This window comes from Triticum aestivum, chromosome 2B (assembly GCF_018294505.1).
Source record: "Triticum aestivum cultivar Chinese Spring chromosome 2B, IWGSC CS RefSeq v2.1, whole genome shotgun sequence".
NCBI lineage: Eukaryota > Viridiplantae > Streptophyta > Magnoliopsida > Poales > Poaceae > Triticum > Triticum aestivum.
The window spans coordinates 743,738,748-743,753,504 of NC_057798.1; the positions used below are offsets into that span (position 1 = coordinate 743,738,748).

Below are 14,757 nucleotides of genomic sequence, written 5' to 3' on the forward strand. Positions count from 1 at the left end.
CATGGCAAAGAGTGCGACCGCTTGGACCCATATCTTGTAATGTAAGTATAGCATACAAGAAAAGAAAAAGTAAAGGTGGCAGCGGGCCCAACACATTACGGAAAAATGTAACCAATCAATTTGTTACGCACTTACGCATGTGTTGTTCTCTTCCTGAGAATGCCGGCGTCACCTCCTCTTGTTTCTTCTCCTAGTCTCCTTTCTTCTTAGGATGCTGATAACGCTCACACGTGTGGTAGGAGCGACATCCTCCCACACGTCTTATAACACACAGACTATGCCACGTCACCGCATGCATGCATATGGGAATCTATTTTGATTTTTAGTTTTTAAAATGGTTTATCTCTTAAGTGAAAAATTCGATTGAACATCCATTTTTACCATTAAATTCATCGCGACGAGATCTTCGAAACTAGTACTCATATTAATATGTTTCGATGACTTTTTTTGAGGGTTAAAAGTTGTCATGTCTATTGCACATGAATTGCCATGGTGTTTACACTGAAGTTGTCATGATATGTTTCAGCTATTTTCTTCTACATTTAAAAGTAAATTTTGACATATTATAAAACAGAGAATTAAGAAACTACACTTTTCATGAACTATAAACTAAAATTGCCATGGTACATGCACTTAAAATTGCCATGATACATGCACTTAAAATTGCCATGGTTCATACAAAAATTAATTTCATAGTCAAAGTACTAGAATTGTCATGGTAAAAATACTAAAATTGTCATGCTCTATAAACTAAAATTGCCATGGTAAACACTGTGGCAACTACGGTGTAAACATCATGATAACTTTTGGGCAAAAAAAATTCGTCGAAACATATCAACATGGGATCTAGTTTTGAAGATCTCATCGAGACGGATTTAATGGTGAAAACGAATTTTTAATTGGATTTTAGAATTAGGAGATAAAACATTTTTAAGCTGAAAACAAAAAAAGGTCAAAACTGATGTCATCTGTTTTGACGTGGCAAAATGAATGGTAATGAAGACGTTTGGGCCTTGTTGCTTCGAGCCACAATTGTGGGCGTTAACATTTGCGTTCTTCAATAGTTCAACTTTTCCCCAATTAATTGACTCAAGTCCCCAAAAGTCAGCGCTCAAAACGATGCTAGTCAATGAATTGTTTCATTGTATGGATTCCTCAACCCGGATCTTCCATCTTCTAAGTACTCGGTGGCGACAAAGCCTCGATGGGCATCGGCGAGGACCGACGCGGCGAACCAGGCACACACCACCCCGATGCTTGAGTTTTTAGTCTGCGACGCAAGTCATTCATGTGATTTTTTTTCAGCAAATACCGACGCTTTTCTGTATTATCAGGTATTTTCTTTCTTTTTCTTGTTAAAATGTTGCCTAAAAGGCATTTATCTCTGGTTGTAAGACAAGAAAAAAAATTAGATCAGTTCACTGAACCTCAAAAAGGATGGTATGATAATCCTGAGTTATATGCTCATAGTGTTACAACATTTTTTTGGAGGAGAAAAATAACAACATAGTATAATATAAGCGTGGAAGTAATTTTCTTATCTCTACTATAGCCGTTGGCCCATTTTACCAGACTCACACAAGGGTCTCTAGAATATCAGGGCCGGCCCTGGGACTGAACTGTATCTACTTACAGTTGCGCATTATTGGATTTCGACGGGAGCAAAGGGCTCTAAAATCAGATTCATGAGGGATCGCCCAGTAACTTGCGTTAGCTATCAGACCTTTTTTCTAGTATTAGCTATGTTCTTCTAATTTGTTGTGTTGCTAGTTGCTACTGGCAAGAGACTAATGTTCATTAGCTTTTTGACTTTGTATATGGAACTTTAATATTTCCTTCCAGTTAATCAGGAGGGTCTCCACCTTGTGAACGTAATTAGTTGAAAGGCGCTGCGGATTTGGCACCGGCTACACTATCATAGCAAGGCTTATAAAAAGCACAAGATTCACGTAAAAAAGTAACAACAACACTCGACAAAAATAGAAAAGCAAAGAATTTGTCTGTAAATTAGCAACCAAGCAGGAAAACGGTAGTAGAAATAAACGGCGCGGCAAAGCGCACGTATACCTCTAGTGTTTTTATTCTTCACAGTTTTCTGATAACCTACATTGTGGGCAAGGAATTTCCTATTCTTCGCCTGCAGTAAAGAATAGTGCCCAAACGGTATGAATTGCACACGAGCGATCATTATGGGCTGGCTCAACCAGGAACTCTTGAAGAATGCACAAGCGCTTGGTTGTACCCATTTTAATGCTAGTTATTTTCTATATCTATTTTCGTACGTTTCTACCGATTTCTTATTTTGTCTTTTTGTTCCATTTTAATATATAAATTTTTGTAAAAAAATGTTTAAAAAATGTGAATATTTTTCAAATTTTATTTAACTTTTTGAAAATTTCACATTCTTTAGAACTCATGAATATTTTTTAAAAAGCTTAGTGAATATTTTCCAAAATCCATGGGCGTTTCTAAAAATTTGTGAATTTGTTTAAACTAATAACCATTTTGAAAACCCGTGATTTTTTCGAGAATATTTTTCTAAATATGTCGACAACCGACAGTCCGTTTTTTTTTTGTAGCAGGAGTAGTTCCACTTCTTAATCGATTTTTTTAGAGTGAACTGGCGCAAAGAAAATAGCGAGAGAGTGTCGATGTGGCTCACGAGCTCGCGCGCTCCAGCTGTATGGTCCAATGGTACATCGGCACGTTTGGTCTGCATTTATGGAGGATGGAAATACTGCCGCGTATACGCGAAAAGAAGAGAGCACATACGGGGATGGGCCCGTACGACGTGTCGACGGAGAACGGCACTGGCGTGACGCCGGTCGTGATATTGGTCCGTCTGTACAGGATCGCCGGAGCTCCAAGTACTGGCTTTGACGAACGGCGCTTGGGGTAAAAAGAAAAAGTAATTCTCAGAGACGCTATTTTCCCCTCGATTCGTGGCCGGAGAGGGTTGTACTCATTGCGACGGCGGAGGCGACCGGGGATGGGTTCGAGTTCTTATCAGATCCGGTTGATAGGTATGCTTGTTGCCCTCGCCTGAATTCCATTCATGGTGGATCTTTCGTAGCATGAATCTCAGGGAGCGTGTTACCCCGTTGGACAGATTCCCTGTGCTGGCGTTGACGGCGGTGACTACGTGCCACCGGCGCAGCCCGCTCCAGATCTGCTGGATATAGCAGGCGAGTCTAGCATTGATGATGTGGGCGACCGGCCGCCGGCGCTCCAAGTAGAACTGAACGGCGTTTGCTCGAGCATTAGCTTGTTGGTGCCGGACTTAGAACAGTGAACAGGCAAGGACGACCGGCAAGCACCGGCGAGGAAGAAAGAGGTAAACTGTCCCTGCTGTATACTCCCTTCGTCCCAATATTCTTGTTTTAGATTTACTAGATACGGACGTACCTAACACTAAAATATGAATAGATAGATCCGTATGTAGACAAATTTAAGACAAGAATTTTGGGACGGAGGGAGTATTTAGCCATTGGTTTCGTGCAACTACTCGATTAGGCACGACACTGTTACAAAGAGTTGCTCCGGATTAGAATGTCAGGCTGATACATGCTGTCAATTTGACCATCACGTGCGTCAGCTATCGACGCCGGTGAGAACAGTCACCAAGCGCTCGTGGTGGAAGACGGGACAGAGCGATGGCGAAGGAAATTGCATCCCTGTGACATCCTTTCAATGAAGAACCTACATCCAGTGACATGGGCTTCAGATATCCTTGCTGCTCTGGTGTGCTCCATGGAGATACGTTCCAACAGTGAGCTGCCGTGGTTGCCAGATCAAATGGTCTCTGGTATTGGATCACGAGCAGGTTGATCTCGGCCAGAAGCAAAAGAGATCTGACTAGATGTGCCGGAGCGTGGGCATGCAGATGCAGGGATGGATGGTGTTGCGTCTGCAAGTTCAAACCAATTTGTTTCAGTTTCTTGATTCTAGACGATGGATGGTATTGCGTCTGCAAGTTCAAACCATTTTGTTTCAGTTTCTTGATTCTAGACGATGGATGGTGTTGCGTCTGCAAGTTCAAACCATTTTTTTTCAGTTTCTTGATTCTAGATGATGGATGGTGTTGCGTCTGCAAGTTCAAACCAATTTGTTTCGGTTTCTTGATTCTAGACTTGTCTTTTTGTTGCACAGTAGAGCAGGCCAGACACTATGGGCCTGTTCGTTGTCCCTCCCGTTCCGTGACTCCGCTCCCGGAGCAGCCAGAGTAGCAGTTCAAAATCATGGAGCGGGGAAACATGTACTCTGCGGATCCTTGGATTTGGCGGAGCTGGTGGTTTCCCAAACAGCTCCTATATGATTGTAATGCAGTTGGCGGAGCTGGTGATGATAAAACACACACGATTGGTGATGATTAATACAGTCAGCATCTCATCTATTCTCAAAAGAATAAAAATCCAGTTGGCACTGCTAACTCTTCAAACACTACCATCGTGTGTGTTTTCGCTCAGAATCTGTTTGTCAATGGTTTGTGTTAATTACTTCTGCACTGACCTGTTGAGCATGAACATAATTGAATATCATGACGAACTCGTAAATGAATATTTTAATGAGTATGCATACACTTAACTTGAAAACTTCTATTGTTTGTCAGTACATGGTGTTTGCTAGAGAGCTATAGAACCTTAAAATTACAGCATGAGGGGAGTTTACCCTTGGTATTAGTCAACCGATTATGCATGAAACTGTTTACATCTTGCAGGGCTCGTGTTGCACGGCCGCCTACAGAACGGCCACCATGCATGCATTGGCAGAGTGTGCACATTCAGGGGATACGCAGAGAAGCATGCTGAAACTGTGGAGAAAACATCATGTTGAATGGAGACACCAATATGGTAACCATCTTTCATCTTCTTTGATCTCAGGTCACCAGTTTGGCGAATTCTTTGGTAGTTGCGACTCCCGTCCAAGGTCAAGATTTTTTTGCTGGATGCTTTGCATGGGATCATGCCGCTGAAATCTATCCTTGCAAATAGACACATTGGTACTGAAGGTCACTGCCCAATCTGTAACTTGGGCGCTGAGGATGTTAAACACTTGCTTTTTGAGTGTACGCCTGCAGTGGAATTATGGAAATTGCATGTTGATACCATCATCTTTGATGTGATGCACCTAATGTTACTCTTCCAGAACTGCTGGCCGTCAGTGCATGGTACCTTTGGTGTATTCATTGGCAACGAACTCATGGTGAGACTGTCCCACCTCTGAACAACAGGCGCCTTCCAGAAAATGTATCATCAGGCCACTAGTAGAAAAGAGGGCAATGGTCCAGGCCGGGTCAGCACATTAGTCCCGGTTCAATGCAGAACCGGGACCAATAGGGGCATTGGACCCGGTTCGTGAGCCCCGGGGGCCGGCCGGGCCACGTGGGCCATTGGTCCCGGTTTGTCTGGACCTTTTGGTCCCGGTTGGTGGGACGAACCGGGACCAATGTGCCTTGCTCCTGGCCCACCACCATTGGTCCCGGTTGGGGGAATGAACCGGGACCAAAGGCTTCCCTTTAGTCCCGGTTCAAGCCACGAACCGGGACCAATTAATTGCCTATATATACCCCGCGAGCAGAGCACTCTCACTGCTCTGGTTTCCGTCGCCGGCGAGGAGAGAGCTTTGTGGTGCTCTAGCTCACCTCCTATGCACACGAGGTGTTCGATGGAATGCCCGAGCCACACTATTTAAGCTTTCTCCTCTCCAAGCTCCACCTTCAAGCTCCATTTTTCTCAATATTTGTCTAGGTTTAGCGGTCCGTCACGTCCCGTCCCCGTCTTCACCGCCGTCGATCGCCCGCGCCGATCTCGTCGCCGGCACCACCGTGGTGAGCCTCTTGTTCTTATCTTCTTTCTGAAAGGAAAAAAACTCTTACTTGTATGTTTATATAGATACTTGTATAATTTTCTTACTTTTATTATTGCATCTTATATAGTGCGATGGTTTTGGTATCCGCCCCCGTCGGCCCTCGTCCTGTCTATGATTCAGATGTGGTATATATTATCTTTTCATAACTATTGGTTCATTTATTGTTTATGACAATTATGCCGACCAACGTGACATAGATTTTATTTATCTAGGAGGTTGTTGAACCGGAAATTCCAACCGACCCTATTGTCGAGAGGTTAAATTTAGTTGAAGAAGAAAACAATTTGTTGAAGGAAAAAATTAGAAAAATTGAGGAGGAGAAGATGATATTGGAGTTGCATGTTGCGGATGTCGTCGATGATCACAAGATCAAGATGGATGCAATGCGCTTGAAGATTAGAAAGATTAGAAAATATGCCATTCATACCGAGGCTTGGTATCATTATGCCGTTGGATCAGTTGTTACATTGGTTGCGATTATGATCGCATTTGTTTTCGCATTGAAATGTTTTACATAGTTTCAGTGTATGGTTTAATTAATTTAGATGCTCTGCAGAGCTTTATGTTGTTAGATGAGAACTATGTATGTACTTTGGTTTTAATGTGATGATGAACTTCTATTAATTTGGTCACTTAATTATCTATTCATGATGTTCTGTAATGATTTTTGACACACTTAATTATATATAATGCACGCAGATGAACCGGCAATGGATGTACGGTTCAAGACACACCTCCGAGTACATTAAGGGCGTGCATGATTTTCTCGAAGTGGCTGAGGCAAACAAGCAGAATGGTTTTATGTGTTGTCCATGCCCTATATGTGGGAATACGAAGTCTTACTCTGACCGGAAAATCCTCCACACCCACCTGCTTTACAAGGGTTTCATGCCACACTATAATGTTTGGACGAGGCACGGAGAAATAGGGGTTATGATGGAAGACGGCGAAGAAGAAGAGTACGATGACAACTATGTGCCCCCTGAATACGGTGATGCTACTGAAGATCAAGAGGAACCAGACGATGTGCACGATGATGCTGCAACGGGCGAAGCTGCTGAAGATCAAGAGGAACCAGACGATGTGCCCGATGATGATGATCTCCGCCGGGTCATTGTCGATGCAAGGACGCAATGCGAAAGTCAAAAGGAGAAGCTGAAGTTCGATCGCATGTTAGAGGACCACAAAAAAGGGTTGTACCCCAATTGCGAAGATGGCAACACAAAGCTCGGTACCGTACTGGAATTGCTGCAGTGGAAGGCAGAGAATGCTGTGCCTGACAAAGGATTTGAGAAGCTACTGAAAATATTGAAGAAGAAGCTTCCAAAGGATAACGAATTGCCCGACAGTACATACGCAGCAAAGAAGGTCGTATGCCCTCTAGGATTGGAGGTGCAGAAGATACATGCATGCCCTAATGACTGCATCCTCTTCCGCGGTGCGTACAAGGATCTGAACGCATGCCCGGTATGCGGTGCATTACGGTATAAGATCAGACGAGATGACCCTGGTGATGTTGACGGCGAGCCCCCCAGGAAGAGGGTTCCTGCGAAGGTGATGTGGTATGCTCCTATAATACCACGGTTGAAACGTCTGTTCAGAAACAGAGAGCATGCCAAGTTGATGCGATGGCACAGTGAGGACCGTAAGAAAGACGGGAAGTTGAGAGCACCCGCTGACGGGTCGCAGTGGAGAAAAATCGAGAGAAAGTACTGGGATGAGTTTGCAAGTGAGCCAAGGAACGTATGGTTTGCTTTAAGCGCGGATGGCATTAATCCTTTCGGGGAGCAGAGCAGCAATCACAGCACCTGGCCCGTGACTCTATGTATGTATAACCTTCCTCCTTGGATGTGCATGAAGCGGAAGTTCATTATGATGCCAGTTCTCATCCAAGGCCCTAAGCAACCCGGCAACGACATTGATGTGTACCTAAGGCCATTAGTTGAAGAACTTTTACAGCTGTGGAATGGAAACGGTGTACGTACGTGGGATGAGCACAAACAGGAGGAATTTAACCTAAAGGCGTTGCTGTTCGTGACCATCAACGATTGGCCCGCTCTCAGTAACCTTTCAGGACAGACAAACAAGGGATACCACGCATGCACGCACTGTTTACTTGACACCGATAGTATATACCTGGCAAGCTGCAGGAAGAATGTGTACCTGGGCCATCGTCGATTTCTTCCGACCAACCATCAATGTCGAAAGAAAGGCAAGCATTTCAAAGGCGAGGCAGATCACCGGAAGAAGCCCGCCATGCGTACCGGTGATCACGTACTTGCTATGGTCAATGATTTACACGTAATCTTTGGAAAGGGTCCCGGCGCACTAGCTGTTCCGAGTGACGCTGGGGGACACGCACCCATGTGGAAGAAGAAATCTATATTTTGGGACCTACCCTACTGGAAAGACCTAGAGGTCCGCTCTTCGATCGACGTGATGCACGTGACGAAGAACCTTTGCGTGAATCTGCTAGGCTTCTTGGGCGTGTATGGGAAGACAAAAGATACAGCTGAGGCACGGGAGGACCTACAACGTTTGCACGAAAAAGACGGCATGCCTCCAAAGCAGTATGAAGGTCCTGCCAGCTATGCTCTTACCAAAGAAGAGAAGGAAATCTTCTTTGAATGCCTGCTTAGTATGAAGGTCCCGACTGGCTTCTCGTCTAATATAAAAGGAATAATAAATATGGCAGAGAAAAAGTTTCAGAACCTAAAGTCTCATGACTGCCACGTGATTATGACGCAACTGCTTCCGGTTGCATTGAGGGGGCTTCTACCGGAAAACGTCCGATTAGCCATTGTGAAGCTATGTGCATTCCTCAATGCAATCTCTCAGAAGGTGATCGATCCAGAAATCATACCAAGGCTAAGGAGTGATGTGGTGCAATGTCTTGTCAGTTTCGAGCTGGTGTTCCCACCATCCTTCTTCAATATCATGACGCACGTCCTAGTTCATCTAGTTGACGAGATTGTCATTCTGGGCCCCGTATTTCTACACAATATGTACCCCTTTGAGAGGTTCATGGGAGTCCTAAAGAAATATGTCCGTAACCGCGCTAGGCCAGAAGGAAGCATCTCCATGGGCCATCAAACAGAGGATGTCATCGGGTTTTGTGTTGACTTCATTCCTGGCCTTAAGAAGATAGGTCTCCCTAAATCGCGGTATGAGGGGAGACTGACTGGAAAAGGCACGCTTGGAAGGGACTCAATAATATGCAGGGACGGATATTCTTGGTCTCAAGCACACTACACAGTTCTACAGAACTCTACCTTGGTGACCCCGTATGTCGATGAACACAAGAACAGTCTGCGCTCCAAACACCCGGAGCAGTGCGACGACTGGATTACATGTGAACACATCAGGACTTTCAGCAGTTGGTTGGAAGCACGTATCAGAGGTGACAACACTGTTTGTGATGAGCTGTACTTGTTGTCCAGGGGACCATCTTTGACTGTATTGATTTGGAAAGGATACGAGATAAATGGGAATACATTTTACACGATTGACCAAGATCAAAAGAGCACCAACCAAAACAGCGGTGTCCGCTTTGATGCAACAACCGAGAGGGGAAAGGACACATATTATGGTTACATAGTGGACATATGGGAACTTGACTACGGAGTAGATTTTAAGGTCCCTTTGTTTAAGTGCAAATGGGTCAATCTGTCAGGAGGCGGGGTACAGGTAGACCCACAGTACGGAATGACAACAGTGGATCTGAAAAATCTTGGGTACACTGACGAACCGTTCGTCCTAGCCAATGATGTGGCACAGGTTATCTATGTGAAGGACATGTCTACCAGACCGAGAAAGAGAAAAGATAAGGAAGCGAATACATCATACGATGAGCCAAAGCGCCACATAGTTCTTTCAGGAAAAAGGGACATCGTGGGAGTGGAGGACAAGACAGACATGTCTGAAGATTATGAAAAGTTTCATGAAATTCCTCCCTTCAAAGTCAAGGCTGACCCCAGCATCCTGATAAACGATGAAGATTATCCATGGTTACGGCGCAATAAGCAAATGACACAAGCGAAGAAAAAGTGAAGACTTTCTCCCGCAACTATTATGATGATACCATGCCAACTTTGTAACTGACGAGTATGATACCATTGTCCGTTTTGTACATGCACATGCTATGTGGGTCAATTTATGATACCATGCCAACTTTCAACTTTTTCAGAGTTCATTTGAAATGCTTTAATGTCTTATGGTTCGGCCCTCGTAATAATTAAAAATAGCAACAATAAGTATTTTGTTGTAAGTAGAAACAAAATAAAATAAATAAAGCAAGAAAGAAAACAAAAAACAAAAAAGTGTTTTCAAATTTGAAAACTAATGGCACTAACAGAAAGTTTATAATTTTCCTAAAACTAAAAGCAAAAACAATTAAAAAATAAAGCAAAAAACAAAAGAAAATAAATAATGCAGAAAACAAAAGAAAAAAACAACAATAAGTATTTTGTTGTAAGTAGAAACAAAATAAAATAAATAAAGCAAGAAAGAAAACAAAAAAACAAAAAAAGTGTTTTCAAATTTGAAAACTAATGGCACTAACAGAAAGTTTATAATTTTCCTAAAACTAAAAGCAAAAACAATTAAAAAATAAAGCAAAAAACAAAGAAAATAAATAATGCAGAAAACAAAAGAAAAAACAACAATAAGTATTTTGTTGTAAGTAGAAACAAAATAAAATAAATAAAGCAAGAAAGAAAACAAAAAAACAAAAAAAGTGTTTTCAAATTTGAAAACTAATGGCACTAACAGAAAGTTTATAATTTTCCTAAAACTAAAAGCAAAAACAATTAAAAAATAAAGCAAAAAACAAAAGAAAATAAATAATGCAGAAAACAAAAGAAAAAAACTGGAAAAAAATAAATATAGCAACAATAAGTAAAGAAAACAAAAAAACAAAAAAATGCCTCCTACTGGGCCCCCACGGCCTGAATACGACTAGAAACCCTACTATGGGCCAGGATTCAGGCCCGCAGTAGGCCCAGAAGGCCCATCAGGCAAAGCAATAGCAAGTAGGCCCGAAAGCCTGCGGTGGAGAGGAGCTCGAGAGGGGTGCGGCAGTGGGGCTTATAAACCACTGCGCGCCCCTCTCGACTAGCAAGGTGGGACTAAACTTTGGCCCCGAGGCGGGCAGCACAGAGGTCTTTGGTCCCGGTTGGTGGCACCAATCGGGACTAAAGGGTGCATTAGTCCCGATTGGTGCCACCAACCGGGACCAAAGGCCGCCGGTTCCCGCCCTTTGGGCTGCCGAAAAAGAGGCCTTTGGTCCCGGTTGGTGGCACCAACCAGGACTAAAGGGGGCATTAGTCCCGGTTGGAGTCACGAACCGGGACCAATGCCCTTCGTATATATACAGCACTTAGCAGTTTTCGCCAAAATCCATCTGTTTCTTCTCGCCCCGACGCCTTCTGCTCCTCGTCGCCGTCGCCGCCGAGCCCTGCCCCGACGCCGTCAGGCTGGTCCACCTCGCCGTCGCCGCCGCCGAGCCACTGCCCCGACACCGTCGCCGCGCCCGTCGCCCCTGCCGGCCCCGCCCCGTCGCCGTCGCCGCGCGCGCCGCCCCTGCCCCGACCCATCGCCGTCGCCATCGCGCGCGCGCCGCCCTGCCCGACCCCGTCGCCGTCCCGCGCGCGCCACCCGTTCCCCGACCCCGTCGCCGTCGCCGCGCGCGCCGCCCCTTCCCCAACCCCGTCGCCGTCGCCCCGACCACACGCCGCCGCCTTCGGTCCGGCCGCCGGCGCCCTTTCCTCTTATTTTTTGGTGCATTTTATGTATATGTTCTCTGTGTATATATGTATATGTTCTCTGTGTATATATGTTCATATATGCAAAAGTTAGATTTTAGAAAAACTTTATATATGCAAAAGTTTATATCTGCAAAAATTTATACATATATGTAAGTATATATGTATGTATAGATGTATGTATGTGGATACATGAGGGGGGTCGATATACCCCCTCTCCGATAGCATTTTTGTGCATTTTAGGTTAGTGTATATATATGTTGATGTATATATGCAAAAGATAGATTTTTAGAAAAAATACTATTTTTTCTGTTGATGATATGATGATGTTTTTTTTCATATATGCATTTTTTCATATATGTATTATTTTTTAAGTTGTTAGTAGATATCGATTTTAGGTTAGTGCATTTTATCACTGATTTTAGGTTAGTTGATCAATTTAGTGCATTTTATGTTTGTTGCATTTTAGGATAGTGCATTTTATGTTAGTGGAGAGGAAAAAGTAAAATAAGGAAAAGGAAAATAAGTAGAGAAAGAAGGAGAAGAAGAAGGAGAAGACGAGGAGAGGAAGAAGAGAAAGAAGAAGAAAAAAAGAGGAGAAGAAGAAGGAATAGAGGAGCTTCTTCTCCTTTTTTTCTCCTCTTTTTTTTCTTCTTCTTCTTAATTTTTATCGGGAACGAGGGTGTCGAGGATCGCCGAGGGGTCGAGGGTCGGGAACTAGGGTAGAGGGTCGAGGGTCGTTAAGGGGTCAAGGGTCGAGGGTTTCAGGGTCGAGGGTTCGAGGTTTCTAGGGTCGAGGGATCGAGAGGGTCGAAGGAAGAAAAGAGGAAGAAGGAAGAAAGAAGAAGAAAAAGAATGAGAGGAAAAAGGAAAATAAGAAGATGAAGAAGAGGAGAGGAAGAAGAGGAGAAATAAATAAGAAGAGGAAAAAAGAAGAAAAAGAAGAGGAGAAGAAGAAAGGAATAGAGGAGAAGAAGAAAAAATAGAAAAAATTCTATTTTTTCTTCTTCTCCTCTATTCCTTTCTTCTTCTCCTCTTTTTTTCTTCTTCTTCCTTCTTCCTTCTTCCTCTTTTCTTCCTTTTCCTTAATTATTTTCCTTTCTCGTCGTTGTCGCGTCGTTGTCGATATAACCCCCTCGAGATAACTTCGACATGAGGGGCGGTCGATATAAATACCCCCCCCCTCGGCCCTCTCGCTCGACCAAAACTCTCGAGGACACCCAAACCCTAGAGAGAAAACGATGTTGGTCTCCTACCCCCTCCCGCCGCGCCCCTACCCGACAAATTAACTCTCTCGAAGCGTTGTTGTGTCGAGGCGACCCCAAACCCTAGAGAAGCAGCGTCGAGGCCACTAACATGATTCCTTATTGTGATTAGCTGGCTAGTTCTACGTTTGCCATCTGTACCATATATAAACATGTTGTAAATATTTGCAGAAACTATGGAGCACTGCCGAGACGAAGAAACAGAAGCGATATTGAGGGACATAATCGCAAATGGAAGGGATGAAGTTGCGTCATTTCTCCTCGACTCCGTTGGTCAGCTGGAAGAACGGGGTGAAGAAGAGGGCTATGTTCATGATGGCTTCGGCCCATTAATGCCGGTACAAGAACAGGACTATGTTCATGATGGCTCCGATGACACAATGGAGGAACAAGAAGGAGACCGTGCTGACTGCTCCGGTGACCGAACCGAGCCCGGCCAGGTATATATATATTAGTTAAGCCCGTGCTGACTAGTTAATTGATGCTTCCATTGTTTTGGTATATGTACACATATTAATTACTCTCGTCTTTCTTCCTTATAATTTCTAGCCCTCCGGATCGAGCACAACTTCGGTAAGGAGACGAGGCCCGAAGAAAAAGTTGAGCTCGGATGAAAAGTTTGAGATCATAGAAATCGCGCCCGACGGCGAACCGATTGAACCCATCCGGACAAGGAAGGCATTTTCTTCTCAGTGCGGGGTTCTTGTTAGGGACAAGATCCCGATCAGCATCCAGCAATGGTATAAGCCTAAGGAGGAAGACCCTGAGGTGTCTTATGTCAATGATATGCAGAAAGAAGATCTTTGGACTCAGCTGAAGGCAAATTTCACCCTACCGCCAGAGGAGGATCCGGAGAAGCCAGTTAAAGAGGAATTAATCAAGTCTTGTGCTCTTAAGAAGATGGCAACCCTAATGAGGAGGTGGAGGAAAGAGCTGAACCAGTTTGTCAAAAATAAAAAGACACCAGAATTCATCGGCAAATATGAGAAGATCAAAGATCACTGGCCCGCATTTGTGGCCCACAAGACATCGGAAAAGAGTAAGAAGATGTCGGAGACAAACAAGAAAAATGTTGCGAAGAAGACGCTTCACCATCGCACGGGGTCAGGTGGCTACCTGCAAGCCCGGCCTAAGTGGTCCAAGGCTGAGAATGATCTGCTTGAAAAAGGGATCGAACCAGAGACAATGAGATGGCCAGACCGTTGCCGGACTTGGTTCTTCGGGTCTGGCGGAACCTTGGACCCTGTAACAGGGTTTTGCCAGTGGACGGACGAGCAACTGGAAATACCAGTCAAGAACCTTCGACACTATATCGATGCAGCGCAGCGAGGGACGTTCCTTCCAAACAGGGAGAAGGACGAGCTCACAATGGCCCTTGGGAATCCTGAGCACCCTGGACGGACACGAGGCACGCCAGGCTCCATTCCGTGGAAGGTTGGTTTTCCGGACGCAGGGGGTTACAAAACCCACGAGAGGAGGAAGAAACTGGAGCAGGACCAACTGCAGGCGCTGCACGAAAGGGTAATGGGGCTAGAGGATCGAGAAGAGGAACGAGAAGCAGCAGATCGCAGCAAACGACCTGCCGAAGCTTCCCCCGAAGCTACCCCGCCATCTCAGCGGAGAAGCAGCGTGGCTTCCACCGAGCTGCTTCAGCCGGAGCATGTCTTGACGGCTCCTGCCAGCTATCCCGTGGATGGTATCACGGAGTCTCAAAATTGCCACATGATGGTGTGATGGATGACTTTGAAGGTCAAGGCGGCTGTTGGCCAAGTTTATCCTAGTGGACCCGGCACAACTTATCACTGCCAGCCGATTCCAAAAGGATATGCTAAGGTGATGGTGGATGAAATAATGGAGGGATT

The 14,757-nt window shown here is 44.6% G+C and overlaps 1 long non-coding RNA gene across 1 annotated transcript; it reads left to right on the forward strand.

Annotated features, from left to right (window-relative positions):
• The first annotated feature begins 2,777 nt into the window (after positions 1-2,777).
• Positions 2,778-5,144, forward strand: LOC123042407 (uncharacterized). Its single transcript, XR_006418778.1, has 3 exons — positions 2,778-3,023; positions 3,110-3,334; positions 4,718-5,144. It is a non-coding gene; the product is annotated as an uncharacterized lncRNA (long non-coding RNA).
• Positions 5,145-14,757: the final 9,613 nt, after the last annotated feature.